Source organism: Electrophorus electricus, chromosome 2 (genome assembly GCF_013358815.1).
Source record: "Electrophorus electricus isolate fEleEle1 chromosome 2, fEleEle1.pri, whole genome shotgun sequence".
Lineage (NCBI taxonomy): Eukaryota > Metazoa > Chordata > Actinopteri > Gymnotiformes > Gymnotidae > Electrophorus > Electrophorus electricus.
The window spans coordinates 861,004-883,610 of NC_049536.1; the positions used below are offsets into that span (position 1 = coordinate 861,004).

A 22,607-nucleotide genomic window follows, 5' to 3' on the forward strand; every position below is an offset into this window, starting at 1 on the left:
AACATTGGCATTGTTGCACCAGCTGTTGTTTACCATCACACACACTCCGCCGCCTCTCGACTTCCCCGAATCTGCCGTCCTGTCCATGCGGTGAACCGAGAAGAACTCGGCCGGCTGGATAGCGTGGTTTGGTACCGCTGGGTTCAGCCACGACTCGGTGAAGCAGAGGAGATTGCAATCCCGAATGTCCCTCTGGAACTTTATCCTGGCCCGGGGGTCGTCGAGCTTGTTATCCAGAGACTGGACGTTGGCTAGCAGGATGCTGGGTAAGGGAGCTCGGTGTGCCCGAGCCCTCAGCCTGTTCCTGACGCCGGCTCGCTTCCCTCGCGGCCTTTTCCTCGCGCCGCGTCTTCTGTTTTCCCTCAGGATCTCCGTCGGCCATCTTGGGTCCGGGGTTACAGACGACTTGAGGTGAGTGCTATGTAGATTAAGAGAAATAAGGGCATCTCTGCTGTACGAGATACGTGCCGTGGTGTGTAGAGAAGGGCTGCGGAGAAGTCAGGGGTAGCGGGAAGAGCGAAAAGAACTAAAAAGATAGCGAAAAGAGCGAAAAAAGTGCCAGGTGTGGACGGAGCAGTCGTGACGGCAGCCGACCTCACCGGCGCCATCTGATATAAACTGATATAAACTAAACTGGATTGGCTTAAGTCAATCGGTTTCCTCAAATCATCTGAGTTGATTTAATTCGTTTTACTGTGTAGGCTACTAGCATAACACATAAAATAACGTTTTACGGAAGAAACAAAAAAGAATAAAAACATAGTAACACCTTAACACGTTAAGATTAGTTAATTACTCGAGTTATACTGATGTGGAGTATTCGGTTACTTTCATTATGCATCTCTCAAAAATACGTACATTTGGTTAGTGTTTTAGCTAATTATCTAAACAGTCGTAAATATAGCTTAAAGATCTGGTTTAGTTGCTGATCTAACATACCAACACATGTTGGGTAGTCTTAATTCACAATAAATATCAGGCGAAGAAGGCTCATTTCAAACGCTACCGCATCAACGCGTCAGACATGTATTAGACACGCTTGGAAGGTTGTTGCATTTCGCTTTCCTTATCATTAATAAAGTTCATTGCAGTAAATTCCTACTTTAGCAATTCCCGGTGGTTCAGTATGTTCTCCAAAACAACGTACCACCCAGCGTTGGGAGGAGAGCTCCAAATATTACCAAAGCACAAACCGTAAAGTTTGACATTTTTAACGTTTGAAATCAGTTATTTCGGTTATTTCTGGGAGACAATGAAACGGTCGACTTCCTGTCGAATTCCTTTGTTTACGTTTGAGCATCCATGCGTACAGCACAGCTCACAAAGTGTCAAAGACATTTGTATGTGGGTAAGAGAGAGTAAAGAGATTGTGTCAAACCTAACACTTTTATACAAAAAAACTTACAATTATGACTGAGTACAGTTTGAGCAATTGACAGTAAAGGGCCTTGCTCAGGTGCCGAACAGTGGCAACTTGAACTGTTGTCCTTCTGATTACTAGTACCTTAACCACTGAGCTGCCACTGCCCATGTAGACTTCATGAGGTTTTATGTGGACTGTGCTAAAGTATCATGAAAGCAGTCACACTGGCCCAGTTTTGTTCACAATGCCTGGTGTCTTCCTCAGTCCTACATGGCCTTGTGACATGGGCCCAATATCAGTGAGACATGTAGCACGGTGCACTAGTATCAAGGAGACGTGTGGCATGGGGCACTAGTATCAGAGAGACATGTGGCTTGGGGAACTAGTATCAAGACCTGTGGTGTGGGGCTCTAGTATCGGTGATGTATTGTTGGGCACTAATATCAGGGAGATTTGTGGTGTGGGGCATTATTTTCATTGAGACATGTAGCACGTTGCACTAGTATCAAAGAGACGTGGTGTGGGGCTCTAGTATTGGTGACGTGTGCTGTTGGGCACTAGTATCAGGGGGATGTGTGGAATGGGGCACTAGTATCAGGGCTGCTGCTCGGATGCTGAGCTGCACATAAGCTGCTGTAACCACAGTGAAGGAGTCATTACAGCAGACACACTCTGCTTCAGTCGCTCTGCTTTAGCGTGTCCATGGAGACAGTCACCACAGACGTCCTTGGCTTGTTTCCAACCACCAGTGGTGGGAACATCCATGTCTTCATGGCTATGAAAAGCTTCATGAAGCAGCTTGAGGCATATGCAGTCCCAGACCAGAGAGGAGCGGCTGGTGGAGAAGATCTACCGGTGCCGGCTGGTGTAAGAGCTCCACAGAGACAAAGGTGCAACTTTGGTCAATGGTCATTGCTGAGGTCTGCAATCATCTGGGTGTCCAAACGACCCAGACTACACCAATCCGCCCCCAGGTTGACAGACTTGTGGACCATTTCATCTGGACGCTCACCACTCAGCTAGCCATTGTGACCACCCCCTGGTCCTGCTGGTATACTGCTCTGCAATGCAGGAGTCAACTGGTTTCACCCTGGCTATGTTTGAGTATTAATGTAGCCTAATATCTGACAAATCGTTGCCCATTTACCAGTTTGTGTATTTTTAAAAAATGCCAAATGTGTTCACTTTTAATTAGCTATCTAAATCAGTAGCAGTAAAATAGCATGCTAGCATACTTGCTCTCGCTTAAAATTCACAAAGTCAGTTATTTAGTTGATTATTTTAAGCAATCATTTCCAGGTTTAGCTTCTTCCTAAGTGGGTAATAGATTGGAAGCGTTAGAGAACTGAAAGCCAACACTAGAACAGCGACACATTATAGCAGCCAAAGTTCAAAACTGCGAACGTTATATTTTGTAAACCTTTGCTACGTGCCCCCGCTTGGTGGCAAAATCGGCATCGTGGTAAAGAAATCGTGGTAAAGTGTTCTCCATGAATACGGTGGCGTGAATTGATAACAATTGGATTTGTGTTTTTTATGGCATTTTGAAATTTACTACAGTGAACTAATTAGCCATTTGCACAGTTTTGCTGTATAATCTCTCCACATTCTCACAGTAAAAATAGAATAACAAAGAAATATCATGATTATTATGAGTAGCTAAGAAAGTTATCTCCATAAACATGAATATATTATGTAATATTTAATATTTATATTTATAAAAGACTTCTACATGTTTACACGTATTCTCTGGCGCATCAGACCCAATTAAACGTAATTAAGGTGTAGAACACATTTCTTCTGAGTTTTCAATCTCTGCACTAAAAGCGCGAGATTTCTCCATGTCGTTTCACAAACGGGCTACCGAAGTAAACGATGTAGGCGCGCATTACAGCCGCCAGTGCGGACAGAGAAGGTCAAACTTTTGCGTGTAGATGGCGTGACCGCGGTAACTAAGGAAAGTGGAAATGTGCTCTCACAAAAAGGCTGGATCTTAAGAATGGTGCTTTTGAGCATGTAAAAAGTACTGAGAGGTGCTTAAGAGCCTATTTCATTTGTGCACCGAAGTACAGATTGCGGGATCGCGGTGACTCAGCAGACAAGAACAAAGGTTCGCCCGGCTCTGAAGACTAGTGATGCGGACGAACCTTTTACGTGATGAAGATGAAATAGATTTTTTTTGCTGTCTGGAATTACTCTACGAGTTCTGGCATCTACGAGAAGTAAATTTTATCCAACTGTTCTTGATTAACGTGAAAGTAGGTCTAAACGTGTGGACAGTATACATTTGTGAAGTTTTGGTCAACACAGCCCCATAATCGCGGTCAAGTTGACGCTATGCGATTCAAGGCATTTTCGCTTAAATCCGAATGCGTCTATACAAGTTTACGGTATTTCGATTCTTGACGCATCCTAACGTGTTTACAGGGAAGAGAGGTTTAACAATGAATAGACATATTAATAACATACAAAGCTTTGAAAAAGTATTCATACCCCTTGAACATTTCCAAATTTTTTCATGTTACATCTACAAACTTAAATGTGTTTTATTGGGATTTTATGTTATAAACCAACACAAAGTAGCAAGTAATTGTGAAGTGAAAAGAAAATGATACATGGTTTTCATTTTTTTTAATAAATGTGTAAAAGTTGAATACTTTTTCAAGGCCATGTGAAACATAAGGGAGTATAGAGATTCTGTGTCCTTTCAGAATGATTTGTGTACAGGTTGGAGGCCTCTGTTGTGGCTTATGCAGATTTCTGCAAGGGATTCTGGGTAGGCTCTAGCAGACCTCAGTGTAAGATATATTATCTCTCCAGCAGGCTCAGAAATGTATAGAAAAACAATCATCTTTAGGATAAGGTCAAGAGAAGTCTTCTCTTGGAATATAGTGGTAATGGGTTCCAACTGGTGTGAGTATCAGCCCTATAATCGACCCCTCTCATGAGCTCAATTCTCTAGGACAAAAATGGCAAAACATAAAAAAAAAACAAGGAGATGCACTCTCTACTAGGTTTTCAGTGATGTATTGGGTTGAAGATGGACTCAAAATTAACCCCCAAACCTACTGCCAGACACTTTCTAAAGCCTATTGAGAACTTGTGGGCCCGTCTTAAACAGGAGATATACAGTGAAGGAAAACGGTACAGCTCTCTGAACAGTATCTGAGAGGCTTTGGTTGCTGCACAAAAAGTTGATCGTCAACAGATTAAGAAACTGACAGACTTCTTGAATGGAAGGCTTATGACTCTCTTATTGAAGAGTGGCTGTATTGGTCACTGATTTATTTTTTTTAGATGTCAAATGTTTGTCAATGTTAAGTTTTTTGTTTATTATTCTCACTTTAACAGATTAAAATAATCATGTGAGATGGGAAATTTCCATTTTTCTTTTAGTTGCCCAATAATTATGCAGACACATATGATCCCAAGAAAGCCAAAACCTGACTCTTACTTTCTTAAATATTCAGGTTTGAGGTTTATTAACATTTTTGGATTTGCCGAGAGCACTGTAGTTGTTCAATAATAAAAGGAATCCTCAAAAATACAACTTGCCTAATAATTTTGCACACAGCGTAGTGTGACCTTGTGTGGGTAGCCTGTAAAACAAAACCTTGAAACACCACAGTACGAAGAACAAACTCGTAATGTCACAAATATATAATAATCAATTTGCATATATTGACTAATCTATGGTTGGGATATAATGGGGGAGAATGCAAACACTAATATGTATAAGAAGGGGGGGTGAGCTTTGTGTGATTATTAGAGATTCTTCAGAGGGTGCCTCGCTAATGTTTGTTAATGTTAACCTGCAATGAAGGACGGGACCAGCTGTTTAACTTTAATGTTTAACTTTAAAATGATCTGATTGGGGATTTAGGAATCACAGTGGAACTGAGGCTTTTTACTTCTACCCAAGAACCCTGGGCAGGCCATAGGCAGGGTCATACTTCTTCCTTTTATCACCAAGAAATCTTTCTTATCCTCAGCATCTGGGGCCACTGGGATGCGAGACAGCACATCCACATTCTGGGTGACTCTCCCTAGCTTATAGTGTACCTCACAATTGGATTTTTTTAACACATTTTGCACAGTTGGAAAGTCCATTGTATTCACTCATGGGCAAAGCTCAGATTGGGTGTAATAAAGGTATCACCACAAACGTTTCTGTGGCGTGAAGACCGCTAGGCTGATTATGATGAGCTGAGGAAGTGCCTAATACTCCCCCACCCTGCACAGTGTTTGCCTGCCCTGATTTCCAGTTTCTGTTAATTGTGACCATGAATGGAAGTTACCTAGGATTTGATGCAGTGCTAAGCCAATAACATCAAGGAGTGGAACATGTAATAGATTTTTCCAGCTGGGGCTTGCAGGGATTTAAAAGGAATGCTAAGGAATATAGTACATTTAAACTGGAGCTTCATGCCCACTTGGTGTCCCTGGAGAATACGAGGACATCATCCAATGTGAGATCTCCCAGCACTACCTTTATGAGGCACTGAAATGTTTCCAGGGTGCTAGAGTCCAGACATACAAGGCATACGAGTTTACTGGCTGAATGGTGTCATCACAGCAGTCTTTCCTGATTTGTCTCTTCATCTGCCAGAGTTGCAATTCTCCTTCAGAATTCCTTGCGTGACCAGGTCTTGAACAGGTTCCTTGAACTCCTTTGGTGTCACAGCTTGATAGGATGTATCACAGCGGTTGGGATATGGTATGTCACTGTGGTGGTGTAATCATAGCCAGTCATCTTGTGAAAACACAACACTGTTTTTGCAGAAGCTGATTGAGCCTGCAAATTTGATATGAAGTGAGTCAATCAAGATGGCGCCGGTGAGGTTGGCTGCCATCATGACTGCTCCGTCCACACCTGCCACTTTTTTCGCTCTTTTTTTTGCTATCTTTTTTGCTCTTTTCACTCTTCCCGCTACCCCTGATTTCTCCGCAGCCCTTCTCTACACACCACGGCGCGTATCTCGTACAGCAGAGACACCCTTATTTCTCTTAATCTACATAGCACTCACCTCAAGCCGTCTGTAACCCCGGACCCAAGATGGCCGACAGAGATCCCGAGGGAAAACAAAAGACGCGGCACGAGGAAAAGGCCTCGAGGGAAGCGAGCCGGCGTCAGGAACAGGCTGAGGGCTCGGGCACACCGAGCTCCCTTACCTAGCATCCTGCTAGCCAACGTCCAGTCTCTGGACAACAAGCTCGATGACCTCCGGGCCAGGATAAATTTCCAGAGGGACATTTGGGACTGCAATCTCCTCTGCTTCACCGAGTCATGGCTGAACCCAGCGGTACCAAACCACGCTATCCAGCCGGCCGAGTTCTTCTCGGTTCACCGCATGGACAGGATGGCAGATTCGGGTGTGTGTGATGGTAAACAAAAGCTGGTGCAACAACGCCAATGTTGTTACTCTCACCCGCTCCTGCTCACCCAACCTGGAGCTGCTCGCCCTCAAGCTTCGTCCTTTCTACCTTCCCTGGGAGTTCACTTCGGTCATCATCAACACCGTGTACATCCCACCTCAGGCCAACATGGACACTGCACTGTGTGAACTTCATGAGGCTCTCACACAGTTTCAGACACAGCACCGGGATGCTGCACTTATTGTGGTTGGGGATTTCAACAGCGCTAACCTCAAGCTTGCAGTGCCCAACCTTTACCAGCACGTAACCTTCCCCACCAGGGGAAATAGGACACTAGACCACTGCTACACCCCATACAAGGACAGTTACAAGGCACTAGCTCATCCACCGTTTGGTAAGTCGGACCAGGCCGCCATCTTCCTCCTACCAAAATATAAACAACGGCTGAAACGGGAAACTCCGGTTCAGAGGGAGGTCGCGTGCTGGACAGACCAATCGGTGGCCGCTCTGCAGGATGCTCTGGATGACACGGACTGGGACATGTTCCAGCGCAGCACTGATGATGTCAGTGAGTTTACGGAGGCAGTAGTGGGGTTTATTGGGAAACTGGTGGATGACACGATCCCAAGAATCACCATCAAGAAGTTTCCCAACCAGAAGCCCTGGGTGGACAGAACCAACCGCGAGGCTCTGAACTCTCGCACTGCTGCCTACAATGCGGGGATCATCAGCGGGAACATGGACGAGTACAAATCTGCAGCATTCGGAGTGCGTAGGGTGGTGAGGGAGGCGAAGCGGCGCTACGGGAAGAAACTAGAGACACAGTTCCAGCAGAGTGGTTCTAGATCCCTGTGGCAGGGACTACGGACGATCACGGACTACAGAAGCCCACCCTCCGGACTGGTGAGTGCGGATGAGTCTCTGGCGAACGAGCTGAATACATACTTCGCTCGCTTCGAGGCTACATCTAGCAGCGCCAACGCTAACGGCGCTAGTGCTAACAGCACTAATGCTAGCAGCGCTACTGCTAATGGTACTATCGGCGCAGCCAATGGCGCATGTGCGGAGCCCACCATAGAACAGCGCCCTCTCATCATCACGGAGAGTGACGTGAGGAGAGTGTTTAAAAGGGTGAATACCAGGAAAGCAATGGGTCCAGACGGTATCTGCGGGAGGGTCGTCAAAGCCTGCGCAGATCAGCTAGCCCTGGTATTCACCGACATCTTCAATCTCTCCCTGACGCTCGGTATCGTCCCGTCCAGCTTCAAGCGATCCACCATCGTCCCCGTCCTGAAGAAACCTCGACCCTCCGACCTCAATGACTACCGCCCTGTTGCCCTCACATCAGTCGTGGTGAAGTGCTTTGAAAAGCTAGTCAGAGACTTCATCACATCTTCACTGCCAGCCTCCATGGACCCACTGCAGTTTGCATACCGCCACAACCGCTCCACTGACAATGCAATTGCACATCTTCTCCACACTACACTGACTCACCTGGACAAATGGAGGGGAAATTATGTTAAAATGCTGTTTGTCGACTACAGTTCAGCATTTAACACTATCATCCCCTCCATACTCACTACTAAGTTGGGGGATCTAGGACTGCATACATCCCTGTGCGACTGGATCTCCAACTTCCTAACAGACAGACCACAATCAGTACGGGTGGGCAACTGCGTCTCATCCACCCTCACCCTCAGCACTGGAGCTCCTCAGGGTTGTGTCCTATGCCCCCTGCTCTACTCACTGTACATCTACGACTGCACAGCCACTTCCAGCTCCACCATCATTGTCAAGTTTGCTGACGACACCGTTGTCATGGGTCTGATCTCGGACAACGACGAGAGGGCCTACCTGGAGGAGATTAAACACCTGGAAAACTGGTGCCAGGAAAATAATCTCCTCCTAAACGTCAGTAAGACAAAGGAGCTGATCGTGGATTGCAGCAAGAAGCAGGAGCGGCACTACCAACCTGTGAGGATCAGTGGAACCACGGTGGAGAGAGTAGATAGTTTCAGGTACCTTGGTGTTCACATCTCGCAGGACCTGTCCTGGTCCCACCATACCAACTCCCTGGCAAAGAAGGCTCGTCAGCGTCTTTACCACCTCAGATGCCTAAGAGACTTCAGACTGCCCTCCAAGGTACTGAGGAACTTCTACACCTGCACTATTGAGAGCATCCTCATGAGGAACATCACAGTCTGGTTTGGGAATAGCACCAAGCAGGACAGACAAGCACTCCAAAGGGTAGTGCGTTCAGCAGAGCGCATCACTCACATGGAACTTCCTGACCTGCAGACCATCTACTACAAGCGGTGCCAGACCAAGGCCAGGAGGATTGTGAAGGACCCCACCCATCCCAACAATAGGCTCTTCTCTCTGTTGAGGTCAGGGAGGCGCTTTCGCTCCCTGAAGACCAAGACAGAGAGACTGAAGAGGAGCTTCTTCCCACAGGCCTTTCGGGCCCTGAATCAGGGAAACTGATAAACTGTGGGGACCACCACCACCATGTAACATAACTGTATATCTGTATATATAGATTTATATTCAATTACCTTGTAACACAACAACTGTAGATATGTTATTATACGAAATGGATCTGTACATTCTGTAGATTGTGTACATATACATAAACAACCAAATACATTGTACATTGTGTATATAGTCATAATATACATATATTGTACATACATTGTTAATATATTTTGTGCATACATAGAATATATATATTTCTCTTTGCATATATATATTTCACATATATAGAATATCTATATTTCTCTAGGCACCCCTGTTTTCTTTTCCTCAGTTTGGACAGAGCACTCTCCACCATTTCACTGCGAGTTATACTGTGTATGACTGTATGTGACGAATAAACCAAACTTGAAACTGCAAAAGTTAGCTTGCACTGGAATGGCAAATGACCCTGGGCGCTTGCATTCAGCTCTGATGTCCTTCTTCAGCGACCACTCACACTCACTCACACACACTCACACAAACGTGCGAGCTGGCTCTTCAAATGTTACCAATTCCTGTCATTCTCCTCCGACTCACCAAGTGGTCAATGTTCTAGACCTGGTCTTCACTTGTACCACCACAATATCGGACATTGTAGTCACACCCCTCTCAGACCATCTCTTTCTGTCCTTCTCTCTCTCCCTTCCTTTTCTTTCCATCCAGTCCTCCCCAGCGTGTTCTTCCTCCTTCCATCGCAATCTGCACTCCATAACTCCCTCTTCCCTTACTTCTACTATTTTGTCCACCCTTCCTCACCCTGACTCTGTCTTCTCTCTCTTTGGATACAGTTACAAATACTTTCATTTCTACACTCTCCTCATCAATGAATCTTCTGTGCCCTCTCTCCTCTAGACCTGCCAAGTCCTCCCCACCTGCCCCCTGGCTAACAGAAACACTTCACTGCCACAGGAGAGAACTAAGGACTGCAGAGAGGAGGTGGAGGAAATCTCACGTAGATTCAGACCTCAGCTCATACAAGTCTCTCCTTTCCAAGTTCTCACTGGAAGTAACATCTGCAAAGTTATCCTACTACAGAGAAAAATTTGAATTATTAGCATCTGATCCACACAAGGTCTTCACTATTTTTTCTTCTCTCCTTAATCCTCCCCCTCCCCCTCCTTCCTCATCTCTTACTCCTGAGGATTTTATCACCTTCTTTGAGGAGAAGGTTGCAGCAATCCACCAGTCCTTTTCCTCTGTTCCCACTCTTCCAACCAGTGTGTATTCCCCTACATCCAACACTCTGACTTCTTTTTCTCCTCTCTCATCAGATGAAATTCTTTAACTCCTGACTTTCAGCAATCTGACTACATGTCCGCTGGATCCAAATCATTCCACTCTATTCCAGGGTGGTACCAATCCTCAAGAAAGTCACACTTGACAGCTCCAATGTCACCAACTACAGACCAGTATCACTTCTCTCTTTACTCTCAACAGCCCTTGAATGAGCAGTTTACAATCAATTGTCTCTTTTCCTCACCCAGAACCAGCTGCATGATCCCAATCAGTCTGGCTACAAACCGGCACCTTCTACAGAAACAGCCCTCATAGCACTGATGGAGTAATTCATGCTGCTAAAGCTGCCACACGGTCATCTGTTTTGATTCTTCTAGACGTTTTGGCAGCCTTTGACACAGTGAAGCACAACATTCTCTTTCTGCTCTCTTGTCTCTCTGTTCTCTCCAGGCTTGGTTTGACTGGCTCTGCTTGGAGATGGTTTCAGTCCTATCTGGAGGGATGGTCCTATCAGGTGACATGGAGAGGATCCACATCCAAACCATGTAGACTCTCCACTGGAGTTCCACAGGGCTTAGTATTAGGCCTCTTTCTCTTCTCTTTGTATACTCGTTCTCTTGGTGACCCTTACCATGACCTCATAGTTTCCTTTGAGAACTCCCTGGTATCACCATCCGAAGCTACCCATAGCCTGGGCATAATTTTGGACAACTAGTTGCCATTCTCAACTCATGTTTCAAATCTAACCCAATCTTGCAGATTCTTCCTTTGCAACATACAAAGGATTTGGCCCTCTCTCTCGCAGGAAGCTACCCAGATCCTTGTGCAGTCTCTTGTGATCTCAAAGCTAGACACTGCAACTTGCTGGTCTTCCTCTAAGAGCCATCAAACCTCTACAACTTATCCATAATGCAGCAGCATGACTGATCTTCAATCTTCCAAAGTTCAGACGTTACTCCACTGCTGTGCTCCCTTCATTGGCTTCCAGTAGCTGCGCGCATCAGATTTAAAACCTTGATGCTTGCCTACAAAGCCAAAAATAGACTAGCCCCTTCATACATGTTGTCAATGGTCAAAGGCCGATCCATACCTCAAGTACTTCAAACATCAAGTACAACTCGGCTTGAAATACCTTGCTTCAGGTCTCATGAATGACAAGTATCGAGACTATTTTCTGTCCTGGCTCCAAGAAGGTGGAATGAACTCCCACTTGCTGTCTGGACAATAAAGTCCCTTGCAGTCTTCAAACGCAGACTGAAGACCCATCTATTTGTGGAATATTTAAAGGACTACTGGCTCTGCTCCCATATTGACTGGCTAAATTAATAGTTATTGTAGGGTATTGTTTATGTTGTTTAACAAACTCTAGCACTTATTGTTTATTGCACTTTTCATTGTTTAAGATAGACCTTATGTATTTTGTACTTCTAGGTATCAGCATTTATCCCTGTATGTCTACAGTATTCTAGTTCATTGGTATGTTGGACTCTAACCTACTGTATTGTACTAGAATATTCTATGAGTAAATGACAAAGCACTTTTGTAAGTTGCTCTGGATAAGATTGTCTGTTAAATGCCATAAAAGTAAAATGTATATGTACCTGCAGTGGTTTATTCAGATCAGTAGCTTTTGACTGTGGGTGTAAAAATGCCTCTTTTGTTTGAGTTAATCATTCTTACAGATACTTTCAGCATGGTACAGGCATGCTGAAATGTGTTCTTTTAGCATACATGGGCACTAGTATGACTTGCCAAAATTGTAAAATTCACCTGTAGTAAAAGATTATTGCAATAAACAAAATGCAGGCATTGTTTAGAACTCAAATAGATCTGAAATGATCATGTCCTTCTTAGATTGGCACCATATGCTTCCACATGGGAAATCAGTTTCAGTTTCACTTTGCTCTATATTTATTTCTCTTATTATCATAATCATCTTTTCTTACTTAGTCTTTTTGTGTCTCTGATTCCTATAGATAAACACTCTATATATTACAAGTACATGATCCAATCCAGACTCTTCCCAGATGGCTCCTTTGAGTTCACTGCAGTGACTGTACTGGATGGACAACAGATTGACTCCTACAACAGCAGGGACAGAATTAGGACTCCCAAACAGGACTGGCTGAAGAAGCTTCCACAGAGAGACTGGCTGAGAGGCACTGATGAACTACAGGAAAATGGACATTGGTTAAATAACAGGCTCAGTTTAGTTATTAATGACTTTGGAAACAATAAATCAGGTAAGAAAATGTTCGTCAATTGCTCAGAAAGCTTATTTTATTGGGCAAGGCCCTTAACCCTCAATTGCTCAAAGTTGTACTCAGCCATGATTGTAAGATGATTTGGATAAAATGCCATAAATGTAAACATGACATTATTAATGCTTCAGCTATGATGAGGGTGGGGTGTTCTGACCTTTTTCTAAGAGGACAGAATCATTGCTATGCTGACGTTTGAGTCAGAAGTGAACTGTTGGAGATGGTGCAGGCAGAAATACCTCACAGTCAACGCCATCTACCCATACTGCTATCAAAAACACCATCTACTCGTAACTTCAATAAACACCATCAAAAATACAACAGGCATGGGTATAGGTACTTGAACAGGTACAGAATTATTGTAGCTTAATGTAAACAGGTATGGGTACAGAGACAATAATCAGGACAAAACCAGGAACGGAGCAGGCAACACAGGAGCAGCTGCACATAAGGCAGACAGAGGAAAGGCCCTCGGGGCTAATGAAAGAGACAGCAGGTAAGGCAGTCTTCAGAGTTTCTAAAGAGTTACCAGGCATGGCTGTCAGTGAGCCATGGGAAGCAACCACTGATGAGTCAGGGGGAATGGTTGCTATAGAGCTGTGAGTTGTGGCCTCAGGAGGGCGACAAAACACAGACATATGATATGCTGCATGTTTGTGGGGAGGTGCCATGGAGAGTTCACACCAGAGGAGCTAGAGGACCATGGGTCACAGCTACGGATAAAGGCTTGCTGTGGGTCGTGACCTTGGGTACAGACTGTGAGACTCGCAGAATGACCTTAGGAACCTCCTGAAGGTTCGCCGTGTAGCTAATGCTGGCTGTGTGTCTGCGAGGTCTGGAGGCATGGCAGTGTTTGGAGGGCGATGGGTCCAGGAGGTCTGGATGCATGGTGGTGTTTTGGGGGCGACGGGTCCAGGAGGTCTGGAGACGCAGCAGCATTCAACAGTGGTTGGTCCAGAGGTGCTGCAACGATCAGCACTGGTTCTGGAGGCTGTCTGGCATATTCCAAACTGAGGTCCGGAGGCACGAGAACAGAAACTGGCAGACTGGTGTCTTCCACACTGGGAACAGGCACTGAAAGTCTGGCATCTTTTATGCTGGGGACCAACAGAGTGGTGTCTTCCATGCCGGAGACAGAGACTGGTGGTAGGTCCAAAGAAGCAGCTGCTGCTGGAGTAGGCATGGGTGTGCATTTGGATGTGGAGACAGTCACTGGGAGAGAGGGGCTGCAGTGTAAAGCCACTGTGGTTGGCTGAGAGGCCAATTTGATGTCTTCAAGAGTCACAGTCTTGTCCCTAGGTGTGGCATAGAGAATGAGCTGTATGTTGTCCTCGATACCAGGAGCCAGGGTAGACCCACTGCTGGATGCGTCGTCTTCCATACCAGGGGTTGTAAGACAAAGTACTATGCAGAAATTAGTTGTTTAATATTCTATACATGTTATTCCAGTCTGCACTGGTGTCAAGCTACACATTTCCTTGGATCACTACAACTCCCATTCCAATGATGATGAGGAACACTCAGCCAATAACCAACAAGTCACGTGATCCTGATCATCAAACTGTTAACACCGCCTGTAGCCTATTTGCTCTGCCTATTTATACCTGCCATTACCACTCACACTTTGAAGTATTTTCGGTGAATACTGAGCGGTACTCCTGATTGTCTTTTTGTATTACTGATATTTTTTCGATAGGTACTTCTGTTTTTTACCTGTCCCAGTTGGATTTGTCTGCCTGATTATCTTGTCTTTCTGGATTTTGATCTGGACTGTTGATACCCTGTTTGTGATGCTCCCTGGCACTGTGAATGCTGTGATTCTGGTTCTGACCCTTACCTGTATTTTGACTGCTGTATTGGATTATCCCTTGCCAATTACATTTACGTTTTTTTACATTTAAATTTATGGTATTTAGCTGATGCTTTTATGCAGAGTGACTTACAGTTATGACTGAAAACCCTCAATTTCTCAAGTTGTAAAGGGTCTTGCTCAGGGGCCCAACAGAGCAATCTGCTGTACATATTTACCATATATTATAATATTATGATGGTTCGCAAACAGACATGCCTGCGGAATAATCATAAATGTTTTAACATGAAAAAACAGGAGTCCACCAGAGTAGTAAGCACACACATCAGGGTAAAAACCAGATGATAGAGAAACATGAGCCAAAGGGGTGTCAGAGCCATGGTCAGGAAACAGTCCAAAATCCAAGATCGAAATGCAAAAATATCAGGTAAACCAACACACATGGTAATGCAATAACCAGACCAGAAAAACAGTAAAACACACAAAAACACAATGATAATATTTTGCAAGGTAAGAATGGAATAAGTCTTTATATGTCTGTAAACTAAATGTGCCTGTGCATAAATGTGTGTGAGTACTACATGCGTCTGTACCTCTCCACACAATTTCAGATGTTCACATCCTTCAGTGGAGGTTTGGCTGTGAGACTGAAGCAACGTTTAATATGTTAAGTTGCATTAATGAATACGGTTATGATGGAGAAGATCTCATATCTCTTATGACTGGACATCCAAACAGTGGAAGGCCTCAGTTAAGCAGGTCCAGCACACAGCAGAGAGGTGAAATTCTAAATATGGACAAAAATCTTTTTTGTGTGGTGTGGATGAAGATTTATTTGAAATGCAGTAATACTGATATTAGTCAAAGTGAGTATTTACTTGCCACAGTAAAACCTACACCAGGGGTTTTTGACTCCAGTACTGGGGCTCCACTACCCTGATCTACTAGGCCCCAGGACTGAAACACAAAGCTTCTGTAATACATACACATTTTTGGTACATCCAATAATGTATTCTTGTAAAACGAAACTTAATGTCATTTACCCCTCCCCTGGCATTGCAGTTCCCATGTTGACACCTGCCATGTGTTCCTTGGTTTTGGTTTTGGTTTTGGTTTCGTTCTGTTGTTCTGCCTGTTGTTTTAGTTTCCCCTGCCCTTTATTTGTTATACCTGTATCTCACTGGCATTCATTAGTCTGTGTATTTATACCCCTTGTTCCTGTGTCTGCTGTCACTGTGTGAGTTTGTGTGTTTGCTGTTATACTCTAGTAAATTTAGAGTGTAGCCACTTAGGAATCAGTGTGCTTGTGTTTGTAAAGTAGATTTGGTTTCTAGGTTACTACTTGCTCAATGGTATTCCTGAAATGCTGGATGGGCTCACTTCATTTTGTGCTGACAGAAATATAGTTATGTCCAGCAAAATTAGAGAAGGGTGTGTGTGTGTCTGTATCAACATGAAATGATGAAAGAACTCTGTGCTGTCTCCACTGCTGGAGCTTGTGACTGTTAAATGTAGACCTACCATGGGAATCGATCACTGTGCTCATAGTTGCACTGTACAACCCCCCCCAACAACACATACCAAGATCGACTGTTCATTGTTGTTAAGATTTCAAGCATGGAGATCTTGAATCTGTGCATGTAGCATGTTGACTTTGCAATAAGAAGAACATGTTGGCTCTTATTTACATAATCATCCCACTGAAACCCAGAGTAGCAGTTCTCTTTCTGTTCTGTCCCATCACTGCTTGCTTACCCTGTCGCAGAAAGTCATGCATGCATATGCTATTTTATATTTTTACTGCAGTGTCCTAATCATTTTTTGCATGTCTATTTTTTAATGTTGGTCATACTGATTATAGTGATTCAAACAAGGAAAATAATTTTTATTTGTATTATGTTGTGTAGTGGGTAGAACCTAACCCCTGTTACATCCCCAGCCTATGCGCTGAGGTAACTGCAAAGAGAACTGATGGGATACAGTGAATGTTTAATGACAGGATAATATGGAGTAGAGGGTAGTGAGCAGCCTCACTGATGTGCATGTATTTTATGTGTGACGTCGGCGGCACAGAAGAAGTGAGACGTGAACTTGAACTGACGGGCTCTTTATTATCCATGATAATTGCAGGTAACAAAGTTATCTGAGAGTAAACTCTGAAAGCAAAGTCTTAACATCCCGAAGACTTCCAGGGGTCTCCAGGACCGTTAATGCGCAGCGCTGTTCCTCTGGACCTGTGGATGTATTAATTGGGAGACATAGTGATGAAGAGCAGGTGTCTCCCATCAGTAAACAGGTGATTTAGATCGGGGTGAATGACCGGTACGTCCCTCATCTAATGTGGGCGTCTCCTTCTCAGAGTTGGCCCGGCCTACCGTGATTTTATGTGTAAATCTTGCAATGCATCCTACAAGGATGCTTTATTATATTTATTATATATTTTTATATAATTATTGTATATTTATTATATACATTCTAAATACTCTTGTAGTATTTTGTTGGAAAACTGATGTTTTGTGCATATAAAACAAATTAAGAAAAAACCCTCCAGTTTCTAGTGGTTACTCAGTAAAAATAAGATCTAAATAAATATTAGATAAAGATTAGATAAAAGATCTAACAGAATTACCACTTACATTCCTTCACTTATCAAAATATATGTAAAGCTTCTTTATATGTAAAGAAGAAAATGTTTAAAAAACACTATATGGTTACAATAGGCAATGTATCATTCATTCTGCCTCAGCATCATGCCTGTGGGCGGAGTCAGGTCACAGGACTTCATCTACATCAGAGACAATCCTCTCCATTGCTAGGCAACAACCTTGAACAGATTCTACTCCTGTGTTGTCACAAGCTGCAGCCATTGACCGGTTATAAGGGTTTTGGTCATACACCTTCCACCACCATGTTGAGAACAATTCTTCAGTAGGATTAAGGAAGGGAGAGTATAGTGGGAGACATACATTTATAAAACATGGGTCATAAACTGTTCACAAATTCTTGGAGCTCCGTGAAAGTTCACATTCTCCCATATTACAACATGCATAGGATGCTTTGCCTAATCATGACCTTGATGCTCTTGTCTGAGCACAGTATCCCATAGAACATCCAGAAGTGTTATGAGACAGTCAGTGTTGTAGGGGCCTAAAGTCACATGGTGGTGGTGAACCCCAGAGTTGCTGATGTCAGCACATATGTCATGTTACCACCACTCTACCCAGGCACTTCTACAATGGCACGTTGACCAATGATGATGCAACCTCTCCTTCTCATCTTCATGAGATTGAACGCAGCTTCATCCAAGTAGATGTATTCTCCATGGACTCCAATTCAAACACTCCCTTTACTCATGGAAAATAGAGTACTGTAATATTAGTTTTGTAAATGATGAAGTCTGGCATGCTATATGTCTCTGTATGCATGTGTTGCTTTACATACAGTACACTCTAGATGTATGTAATACAGTAGTGCTGTAGATTCACATTTTAGTCAACAACTTGCTGTTGTCTTTCACACAGTCAAATTACATTATTTTGAAGGACAATATCAACAATGTGAGTATCCTGTTGTTGTGAGAATGTGTCCTTCCACTCTCAAGTGCCAGTCTTTCCATCCTACAAAGGATCATTTTGTTAGAAGTGTACATGCTATAATACTGTACTGACATGTTTCCCCTAATACTATACAATACAGACAATACTACAAGGAAACCTTTTTCCCTGTCCACTTTCTAGAGCTTTGGTGGAGTGGTTTACTGAGACTGAATACTGAATCCTACTGAATACTGTACTGTAATTTTCAGGGACCAAAGATTAGAGTCATTTTACCTGTTTTCTATAGAGGCCACTGAGAACCTGCTTACGTAAATTATGTTGAACATGTAGTCCTGCTTCACTTGTGCTCACTCCATGAACTAGAACATGGCCTATGATTGTCGCTCTTATTTCTTCTGAGATTATGGCTCTTGCTCTTCCTCCTTGTCCATCAGGTTAAAAAATGTTTTGGATAAAAAAGTTAAAGTTATACATCTGTGTAGACAGCAAACCAAATAAAAAATCACCTGGGAAATGAATCCACACCAGGCTATTCCGTGGTGTTGTTATTTACATGTTGTTATTTACAGGCAAGTGAACAGAAAGGAAGGGCAGCATAAAGTTAATCAAGCTTTTTATAAAATGTTAATACAAGCGCATCTAAATATGGCTGCTACCAAACAATGCAATATATCAAATGGAAATGTAAAATTATTAAATTCACAAAAATGATATGTATGCAATTTTTTTTCATTGGTGAGGTTTTGAATGATTGGAAAATCATTAAATATTTTGAAATCAGAAGTCTTATTTAAATATAGACACTTAAAAATGGTGTAAAGGACAAAATTATGTCATCATGTAGGATGGTGTGATGGTCACAGTTCCGTAATGCAGTATGCAAATCATACTCCAAATCACACTCAGCATTAGAACAAACACTAAAAAGTAACCACTGAAATAAACAACAAACAAAAGATTTACAGTATGAATGTATCAAATATAAAACACTCTTTGTCAATGATGACTGTGGCATTGTTGGTGGAGGAATGACATTGGCCCTTATTCATCAAAGTTGTGTGTAGTCAGATCATTAAGTGTAAATTTCACTGAGAGATTTCTTATTCTTCTGCTTCATCTTTTCATCTTGCCTTGTCAGTGACAGTGACAGTGTTAGTTCAGTGGTACTTGACAAAGCGTTAGGAAACACAGGAAAGGTGACACTTGGAAATGCAGCTCCAGGTGTATGTGGTAGTCTGGACAGACTCAATCTTCTTCTGGTGAAACAGGCCAAGATATTTTGTAAAGTTTATCATAAACTCCATTTGCTACCAGCTACTTGAAGATATACACAACCATTACTGGACACATTCGATCCATCATTCCCCAAGAAAGCCATGAGAGATTGCATTAAATCTAACTTTCTTTTTAATATATTGAGTTCAGCTAGTTTTCTAAGCACATACTATATGGCATTCAATTGTGAAACTTACTCTTTCTGCCATGAAATGACTATGGTGTTATACATGAAACCCTCTAGGAATACAGAGCAGCAGTAATTATATAGATCTACTCACCAAATATTATGACCACATGGTCAGTTTTTAAGGAAATAGACGATCACACCAACCACGGCCAGTGTGATCAGCATTCCGACCACTACTCCAAAAATATCACTCATGATTTTCTCTTCTGAACAGTCATTCCATTTTTTATCTACAAAAACAAATAATCAAACTGAAGATGTCATATTCTGCACTGTCAAATATTACATTTATAAATGTAAAATAATTTTACTCTTTATTGCTGCTTTTTAATAAATGTTACTGAACCTTTTAACAAACTTTATTGAACTGTATTTAATTATACGTGTTAGTAAAATGATTCTCAACACATCAATAATATAGTTACCTCATTTTTAAATTACTGGTTTTTTGAGACGAGTTACATAACAGTCAGAATCTCTGATTTCATTCTCCAGGATGTCCACACTTGTCCTCAGCTGGTAGTTGTCAACATCATTGGGTCTGACTCCTGAGGATGCTAGCAACACTTCAGGCAAGGTAGTGGTGGTCTTCCTCACACTCATCATCACATCTTTATGGTAGAAACCTGTGACCAGGCAGGCCAGAGTCAGCTTGTTGGAGTCAGTCATACATTTCTTTGCAAATGCATAAACATCCACTTTATCTAGAGAGAGAGAGCAGGTGTAAACACACAACGTTCAATCAGAAGTGGATCTCTATGCACTTCAACTAAGTATAGTGTTCTTTTATGTGTATTCATGTTTCTATATATCAGTTGATTTATTTACAGTAGCAGTATTGTGGTCTGCAACTGGTAAAGTCTATTAGATATAAATAAGATTAACAATTGGTGACTTAATTTTTTTTTTTGTTTTAACAAGAAAGGCAGGATTGCTGCGTGGTCTGTCTCACAGAGAACGGACTGACTAATGGGGTCCCTGACCCTCCTTTTGAGCCTCCAGGATTCTCCATTCAATGCGAGGTTGGGACCTCACGGGGAAAAGCAAAGGCAGCGAGTGTGTTTCATAATCACCGAGTCATGGTGTGATCACAGGAATGTGCACACTGTTAAACCATTCTGCTCTCCCAACCTGGAGTCCATCACCATCAAGATCCCATTCTGGTTATTAAGGGACCTCTCCACAGTAATCACTCCTACAGTGTGTATTGCTGGCATTGACCTGACACTGAAACACGTGCATGACACCATTAGAAACCAGGTGTGCGGAGGCTACATTCATTGTGCTTGGGGACTTTAATAACACAAACTTTAAGACAGTACAGTCAGTTCTTTCTACTACTCAGTCAGTTCCCAGATCATTCTACACCTGTGATTAGAGGAGATCTGTGACTGTCCAGTGCTGTGTAGGATAGCTGAACATGATTGTTTTCACATCCCATCCATGTATAACTTCATTAAATGTAGGGTCTGGTTCCTGGTTCTCCCCATTACACAACATGAAAAAGTTTGTTTCATTGTTCATATCACTCTAATCAGTATGACCGTCATTAAAAACAAACATGCACAGAGTGAATGGGACAGTGCAATAAAAATGAAAAGTAGCGAATGTAAGTGTGAAGGTAATCGGACAGTGATAGGACAGATTACAAATCTGGGTTTGCCAATCTGGGTTTCACTGGGTGGATGTCCAAATCCCCTTCATGAAACTAAAGTTCAGGTCATTTCACCAGACGTTAGCGATCATGTTTCCCATGCTTCTGACTGCATACTGACTCTGTGTCTTCTGGGCTGTCCAGATGCTCTCTCCAGGTGCTCTCTCCAGGTTCACAAACTGGATGCAACTGGACTCCTCACTGAAGGTTAAACCAGGCACACTCTCTCTTAAACCAGGCACACTTAACCAACCTATGCATGCATACACAGTACAAGACAGGCAGGACCATGTTGAAATGTATTTTTCCTTTTCTCAGTGAAATCAAATGCAGTTTAATTGCTCAAAATCGAAGGGTTCATGTTCTGGGTGCTAAACAATATGTTTTAATTCTGACAAGGGAGGAAAGCACAGACATTACTGAGGTCACTGACCTGATACATGAGTCCTATCTGCTGTACATCATCCAGATGACCATTTGACAACCAGTGTGCTGAAACTGATCAGCAGAGAATTCTAGCAAGCCAGTCAGACACAGTGTTAGATGGTGGCATCCATTCCTCATAGAGGTGCCGCTGGAGACTGCCCATAGGTGGCGCTGAGCCGAACACAGACCCGACGTCAGGCTGTGGCGACAAGCTGATCGGTCAGCTTTCATCGCAACCCGAAGGATCGAAAAGAGCCGAGCAGCTGACTCTGCACTGGTGGGACAAGGCTAGGAAGAAGAAGAATCAGATGGTGTTAAGATTCCCCCTCTGGTGAAGTGTATGGAATCTAAGATGAACACAAATGATTAAATATTAGCTTTTCCTCTCGAGACTGAATGGTCCTTGCTAAAGAGAATTGATTTTGTAATAAAAGGTTATTCCTGATTATATAAATGCTGTGTTTTTTACTTGTGCTGAACCTAAACTGAATTTACATTTATCTGATACTTATCCAAAGCAACCTACAATTATTACTCAGCACGACTTGTGCAATTGAGGGTTAAGGGGCTTGCTCAGGGGCCTCAACAATGGGGCTTGAACCAGCAACCTTCTTATTATAAGTCAAGTACCTTAACCACTGAGCTACCAATGCAACTCAAGAGAAAAATCTTTCCATGACAGCAGAGCAGAGCTCCAGGACTGGAGTCAAATCCCCATGGTGTAGGAGACAGGTTTTACTGAGGAGAGCAAATACTTACATTGACCGATCTCAGTTTTACTGCATTTCAAATAAATTTTAATCCACTCCACACATCACATAAGAACATTGTTTTGGCCATGTACATTATTCCACTTCTCTGCTGTGTGCCTGACCTGCTTAAATAAGACATTCCATTGTTGGAAGATCCAGTCATAAGAGATGAGATGTTCTCCATCATAGCCAT

The 22,607-nt window shown here is 43.0% G+C and overlaps 1 long non-coding RNA gene across 1 annotated transcript; it reads left to right on the forward strand.

The window, feature by feature from the left end:
* The first annotated feature begins 371 nt into the window (after positions 1-371).
* LOC113583852 lies at positions 372-19,384 on the forward strand. Its single transcript, XR_004775744.1, has 3 exons — positions 372-411; positions 12,466-12,732; positions 16,691-19,384. It is a non-coding gene; the product is annotated as an uncharacterized LOC113583852 (long non-coding RNA).
* The last annotated feature ends 3,223 nt before the right edge of the window (positions 19,385-22,607 follow it).